Raw genomic sequence first — 6,534 nt, forward strand, 5'->3', positions numbered from 1 at the left:
TGCTGCAGCAGGCCCACGACGAGTGGTACGTGGAGTGTCGGGACCTGTACCAGACCCTCCTCTACGACGCCCACACGTCCACGGCTGGGTCCTCATCCTCTCAGCGAGGCATCCTGTCCTTTGCCAGACCGGCTGGCACCTACACCCCTCCCATCGCCCCTACTCCTCTTCCGTCTGCTCGGGTCCTGAGGCGCGCGCACCTGATCCTGGAGATGGAGAAGATGCCCGTGTACAGGGACCAGATCCTCAGCACCACTGGGGAGATCTTGTGCATCGACGGCACGAGGAAGGTATGTACAGCATAAAGTACTTGTATATCAACAGTCAGTCTGTTCCACATGATCACACCATGCAAAGAGTGTTCTGCTTTGTTTTTATAGATTCTCAAGAAGATCTACGGCGACGGCCAGGGCACTATGCAGTACGTGACCAGCGCACTGAAGTTCCTGACCACGGTGGTGGTGGCGTCCGAGTCGGAGGGGTGCTACGCACGCATGGCTAGGGGTCTGATGGCCCGCTTTCGCTGTGCCAACGTTCCTGCTCCGAAGGTGATGTACGCAGACAACTGCTGTCGGTGAGTTCAATAGCAATAGCAAGCTTATGATGAAATGGATAATCCAACATGTAACACACCTACACAAAATGTCCTGATATAATTTTCAGGGACAGCAGTTCGTCCTTCTTGGAGCACCTGTTTGGCGACTGGGTGAAGCAGGGGACCATCATCAGGCTGGACATCCGCCACTGGCTGCACCGCTGGGACGCCGTCGTCATCAAACAGAGCCACGCCAAGTACGGGGTGTTCATGAGTGCCATGGCGGGTGCTGTGCTGGCATACAACAGGGCAGACATGATGCTGCTGGTCCAGGCAGTCAGGTTGGGTAACTCAGAGATGTATGACAGGTACACTGACCAGGAGATGATGGCTTTCCTCAAGCCTCATCAGGTCAGGTCATATGTCAGGCGTATTACCCGTGGGGTTGGGGTAAGTGTGGTTTTCATATTTATATACAGATTCATGGATTCAACTGTACCAGACTAAGGTATTAAGGTAAACGTGTGAATGTAATGAGATAACACATATGTGTTACAGGAGACTGCTATGGTGATGGAGTCCATCCTTTCTGAGTTCCAGGGACCAGCCGGCCTTGACATTGATGGGATCCACCTGTTCAAGTCGCCCGAGGCAGTCGACGCACACTGGGCAGTTGCCAGCAAGCACCTGAGTTGCATGCAGGTGGGTTAATGTATTTAGTCATCATGTGTCAAAACCATTCAAACTTGTATGGCAACACTTAAAAGTGGCACCAGAATAAATAAGGAATGCAATATGTTGTGTGTTACAGGATCCCCCTGGTGTACAGTTGTATGTCTCTGTGAGGGTGGTGTTGATGAACGGCATTCGGCTTAACAAGTACAGGTGCCGGCGAGGCAGCAACTCTCTCGAGGGGTTGCACGCCCACCTGTTCAACGCCGTCCCTTCACAGCGCTGTGGGATCATGCCGTTCCAAGTGAGTGATTAAAACACACAAAAAGATTTATTGCACACATGTTCATATGGTATCATTTAAACAGAAAAGCGTCAATGATTGATGATACATTTTATTTCACAGCTGCAGTCATCACTTGTAGGCATAGTACACAATAACGGTCAAATGGAAATGTGTGTTTCAGGTATACTTGGTGTCCTTTGCCGTCCAGTGGAACCACCGCATGGCATCGCTCCGTGTAGCTGGTGGTCACGGCCAGCAGACGATGTGCTTGGACCCACGGCAGATACAGCGCATCAACCAGCAGGCCGAGGTTCTTTTTGGCAAGGAGCACGTCCTGGAGCCCAACTTCGCTGCACCGATGCCAGTCCCCGAAGCTTATGAGCACCCCGACGAGGAGGAACTCCTTGGTGTGGAGTACGCCATGTGCCAGTCCACCAGCTTCACTGCCAGGGACTACTACGTGCAGAAAGGTACAGTAGTTAATGCAAACAAACCTGGTGCAAAAATATATATATATTGCGGTATAGACATGTTTGTGATGAGCATAATTATATATTTGCAGTTGAGGAAGAGCAGTCGCGTGAGGAGGAGGAGTCTGAGGAGTCTGAGGCGACTGAGAAGGACGACGATGAGACTGCGGATGAGGGTCTTGGCATGTCCTCTGATGCAGAGGAGGACCCGATAGACTATGTCAGAGAGCAGCACGTTGTCCTCACTCAAGCAGAACAGGTGGAGGAGGAGGACAGTCCTGCCCTGCAAGATGTGTCCATGACCCACCGTCATCTGCATCTGCCAGGTATTGAGGAAGTGGAAGCACTGGCTGTGCTTCTCCTCGAACTGGCCGATGATGGAGACCGCCTCCTAGTCCCGGCAGACCTCAGGCAGAAGATCGCCGCCGCAGCCAATGCTCTTCACGACCATGACAAGACCGCCGCCCGCTTTGTCAAGCGGTACGAGTCAAGGTGGGGCTACACCTTGTTCGGTCGGTGTCTTGGAGCGGACTCTCCCGAGACCAGAGCCGCCCAGAAGACAAAGTTTGGCTGGATGAGGTATGCTCAGACGACACAGGTGACTGAGGACAGTCGCCTGCTCTACCTCCTCCTCAAGATGCTGAAGCATCACGTATTGGCCAACCAGCTCACCTCCCCTGGCGAGGTCACGGCATCTTTGAAGGGACAGTACAAGAGGATTGCTGACAGAGTCCAAGACGACCCCATCCTCGGCGGTCTCGCAATCCCACTGCCCAACATCAATGCCAAGTCCATCTCGACCTCCACTGCTAGGGAGGAGAAGAAGGCCAACTACGCGGCGACAGTACTGCCTGTGGTGACGCCTCACCTGACAGTGCTGTCAGATGTGCCGTTCCCAGAGGCTCCTGTGCTGCCATCGTCCCTCCCTCCACCAGACCGGCCTCAGGTCCAATTGGCCCACTGCAGCGTCCTCCTCCCCCCAGTTTAAGCCTGCTGCGGCCACCCCCCCACAGCCGAGGCCTCCTGCACCCATTGCCCTCCAGCCGAGGCCTCCTGCTGCGTCCACTAAAGGCCCACCCCCTGTGTCTGCAGCACCCATACTGCTGGTGCTCCCCGCACAGCCACAGGCCCCCTCCATCCTTTATCGTGGGCCATCCTGCAGCCAGACCTTTGTACCTCCTGCACCAACAGTGAAGGCGCTCATGCCTAACAAGTCCTCATGGCCATTTGGGGCTTGCAATGTGCCTAATTGTGGTGGACAGCGGAAGAGATACACACCTTCCAAGGACAAAGTGGCTGGAAGCATGCAAAAAATATTTTCCTACTGTCCAGCCACTAGGATGTCCATCACGCCTGGCTTCGACAATGTGGTGTATGACAACTTTGAACACTTTAAGATTGTCGTGGATGCGAAGTTGGATGAGAGGATGACTGTGTAAATATTACCTGTAAATATGTGTGTGTGAAAAACGTACCTCTGTGATGCCACTGTTCCTGTGCCATCTGTAGGAGAGAGAAAGAGTCTTATTTCTGTGCATTTTTTGCGTGTTATTTATGCACTTTACAGTTTTGCTTAAAGTTCTTTTGTTTGCTTTTTATTTATTATTATTTATATTGCAGTTCAAATGCACTTTGTAGTATCCGTTCTTGTCTATCTTCAATAACAAGGCCAATATTTGTCCTGCGTGTTGTTTGTTTGTCAGACTCATGTTTTTGTGATGTTTGCTAAAGAAAACAAAACGAAAAAGAAAAGAGAGAAATGGCTTGAGCCTTTATTTATTGGATAATCCTGTTCATTATTGCACTTTAGCCTGTACAAGCCAATTATTCATTTATCTAAAGTAGCCTTATCTAAAGTAGCCTTTTTGCACATTGCATATTTTCACTTTTGTGCTGTTCAAAGGTTTTTCCCCTCTTGTTCTGTTGCACACAATTCAATTTTTATACATTTAGTTAAGTTACAATTTGTGTGCAGTTACAATTTTATGTGTTTTTTAATTGTTGATTGTTTTTGATTGTTATTATTAATGTTATTTATATGTGCCTATCCTTGTGGTGTGTGTATGTCTGTCAGCTCTAAATGTTTGTCTCTCGTCTTGTCTCGTGTTCTCGCTCGTAGATCTGTACCTTGTCGTGGTGAGTGAGCTTTAAACCAAACAGATCTTCTTTACTTGTGTTTTCATGCATTGCTTTTTAAATGAAACACAATCTGGGTGAAAAATAAAAGTTGTAAAAGTATTTCAAGTGTTTTGGAGTCTCTTTATGCATGGGTTTCAGAAGGGGTGGGATAGTGTCAGGAAAAACAAACACAATTAGAAAATGTAACAATATTGCACACATTTCCTCTTGACTGTTATGAATCAGCTAGATCAACCCAAACTATTAAAATAATAAGCAAAACATTGGCCACCTAATAAATAACACTTCAGGACTTTGACCACCAGATGGAGCTGTCCGTTTTGATCCTTTTTGCTCGCTCCCAGGGCTGAGGAATATGTACTTGGGGGGGGTCATGAGCCATTCCCAGGCGGTCTCCCATCCAAGTACTAACCGGGCCCTGCGCTGCTTAGCTTCCGAGATCAGACGAGAGCAGGCGTGCTCAGCGCGGTATGGCCGTAAGCGATTAACTCCCCACTCGGACCCAGTCATCAAGCGCGGCTGGTGCGGCTGCAAGCAGCTCAATCCAAAGCAAAACACTTACAGCACCCGGTATTCCCAGGCGGTCTCCCATCCAAGTACTAACCGGGCCCTGCGCTGCTTAGCTTCCGAGATCAGACGAGAGCGGGCGTGCTCAGCGCGGTATGGCCATAAGCGATTAACTCCCCACTCGGACCCAGTCATCAAGCGCAGCTGGTGCGGCTGCAAGCAGCTCAATCCAAAGCAAAACGCTTACAGCACCCGGTATTCCCAGGCGGTCTCCCATCCAAGTACTAACCGGGCCCTGCGCTGCTTAGCTTCCGAGATCAGACGAGAGCGGGCGTGCTCAGCGCGGTATGGCCGTAAGCGATTAACTCCCCACTGGGACCCAGTCATCAAGCGCAGCTGGTGCGGCTGCAAGCAGCTCAATCAAAAGCAAAACGCTTACAGCACCCGGTATTCCCAGGCGGTCTCCCATCCAAGTACTAACCGGGCCCTGCGCTGCTTAGCTTCCGAGATCAGACGAGAGCAGGCGTGCTCAGCGCGGTATGGCCGTAAGCGATTAACTCCCCACTCGGACACAGTCATCAAGCGCGGCTGGTGCGGCTGCAAGCAGCTCAATCCAAAGCAAAACACTTACAGCACCCGGTATTCCCAGGCGGTCTCCCATCCAAGTACTAACCGGGCCCTGCGCTGCTTAGCTTCCGAGATCAGACGAGAGCGGGCGTGCTCAGCGCGGTATGGCCATAAGCGACTAACTCCCCACTCGGACCCAGTCATCAAGCGCAGCTGGTGCGGCTGCAAGTAGCTCAATCCAAAGCAAAACGCTTACAGCACCCGGTATTCCCAGGCGGTCTCCCATCCAAGTACTAACCGGGCCCTGCGCTGCTTAGCTTCCGAGATCAGACGAGAGCGGGCGTGCTCAGCGCGGTATGGCCGTAAGCGATTAACTCCCCACTGGGACCCAGTCATCAAGCGCAGCTGGTGCGGCTGCAAGCAGCTCAATCAAAAGCAAAACGCTTACAGCACCCGGTATTCCCAGGCGGTCTCCCATCCAAGTACTAACCGGGCCGTGCGCTGCTTAGCTTCCGAGATCAGACGAGAGCGGGCGTGCTCAGCGCGGTGTGGCCGTAAGCGATTAACTCCCCACTCGGACCCAGTCATCAAGCGCAGCTGGTGCGGCTGCAAGCAGCTCAATCCAAAGCAAAACGCTTATAGCACCCGGTATTCCCAGGCGGTCTCCCATCCAAGTACTAACCGGGCCCTGCGCTGCTTAGCTTCCGAGATCAGACGAGAGCGGGCGTGCTCAGCGCGGTATGGCCGTAAGCGATTAACTCCCCACTCGGACCCAGTCATCAAGCGCAGCTGGTGCGGCTGCAAGCAGCTCAATCCAAAGCAAAACGCTTACAGCACCCGGTGTTCCCAAGCAAATTCTCCCCAAAGTCCCTATCTCTGCTCAACTCTGCTCAACCGGCCAATAGTTGAGCGCCGTTGAGCAGCGTTGAATGCTCAACAGTCCAATCATTGAGCCATGTTGAGCGCTCAACCCACCAATCATTGAGCATGAGCATCGACGGGCCAATCACCGTCGATGTCCGGAGCCGCTATTTCTGAAATTGTCAGACGTCAGTTCGCCCAGGTAAGTTATCGTCTTCATCTTTACCTCTTTTTCATAATATTTTAGCATTTTGTTATTTTCACCTGCTGTAAATGTGAAATTTATGAATGTTTATCCAATATATCATAGTTTCCTCAGTTAGTTCATCAGTAAATTGTTAATTTTACCGGCAGACTAGCAGTCCACCGGTACGGTGAGAGGTCATTTCGCCCAGGTAAAACAATTGTCGTCTTCGTTTTTTCTAGGATGTATTAGCTTACATTAAACAACTTTGTCGATGGTTTTGCTGAATGAAAAGTCGGCAACTTTCTCTGTG

At 51.1% G+C, this 6,534-nt stretch overlaps 6 non-coding genes and 1 pseudogene across 6 annotated transcripts; all 7 read right to left on the reverse strand.

The window, feature by feature from the left end:
- Positions 1–4,657: 4,657 nt before the first annotated feature.
- Positions 4,658–4,776, reverse strand: LOC134081086 (5S ribosomal RNA). Its single transcript, XR_009939406.1, has one exon. It is a non-coding gene; the product is annotated as a 5S ribosomal RNA (ribosomal RNA).
- A 73-nt stretch (positions 4,777–4,849) lies between these two features.
- Positions 4,850–4,968, reverse strand: LOC134081202 (5S ribosomal RNA). Its single transcript, XR_009939506.1, has one exon. It is a non-coding gene; the product is annotated as a 5S ribosomal RNA (ribosomal RNA).
- A 73-nt stretch (positions 4,969–5,041) lies between these two features.
- On the reverse strand, positions 5,042–5,160 carry LOC134081076 (5S ribosomal RNA). The gene has a single exon (XR_009939397.1). It is a non-coding gene; the product is annotated as a 5S ribosomal RNA (ribosomal RNA).
- Positions 5,161–5,233: 73 nt separating this feature from the next.
- Positions 5,234–5,352, reverse strand: LOC134081087 (5S ribosomal RNA). The gene has a single exon (XR_009939407.1). It is a non-coding gene; the product is annotated as a 5S ribosomal RNA (ribosomal RNA).
- Positions 5,353–5,425: 73 nt separating this feature from the next.
- Positions 5,426–5,544, reverse strand: LOC134081203 (5S ribosomal RNA). The gene has a single exon (XR_009939507.1). It is a non-coding gene; the product is annotated as a 5S ribosomal RNA (ribosomal RNA).
- Positions 5,545–5,617: 73 nt separating this feature from the next.
- Positions 5,618–5,736, reverse strand: LOC134081139 (5S ribosomal RNA; annotated as a pseudogene).
- A 73-nt stretch (positions 5,737–5,809) lies between these two features.
- LOC134081092 (5S ribosomal RNA) lies at positions 5,810–5,928 on the reverse strand. The gene has a single exon (XR_009939412.1). It is a non-coding gene; the product is annotated as a 5S ribosomal RNA (ribosomal RNA).
- Between the last annotated feature and the right edge of the window lie 606 nt (positions 5,929–6,534).

This window comes from Sardina pilchardus, chromosome 5, assembly GCF_963854185.1.
Source record: "Sardina pilchardus chromosome 5, fSarPil1.1, whole genome shotgun sequence".
In the NCBI taxonomy this organism is placed as follows: Eukaryota; Metazoa; Chordata; class Actinopteri; order Clupeiformes; family Clupeidae; genus Sardina; species Sardina pilchardus.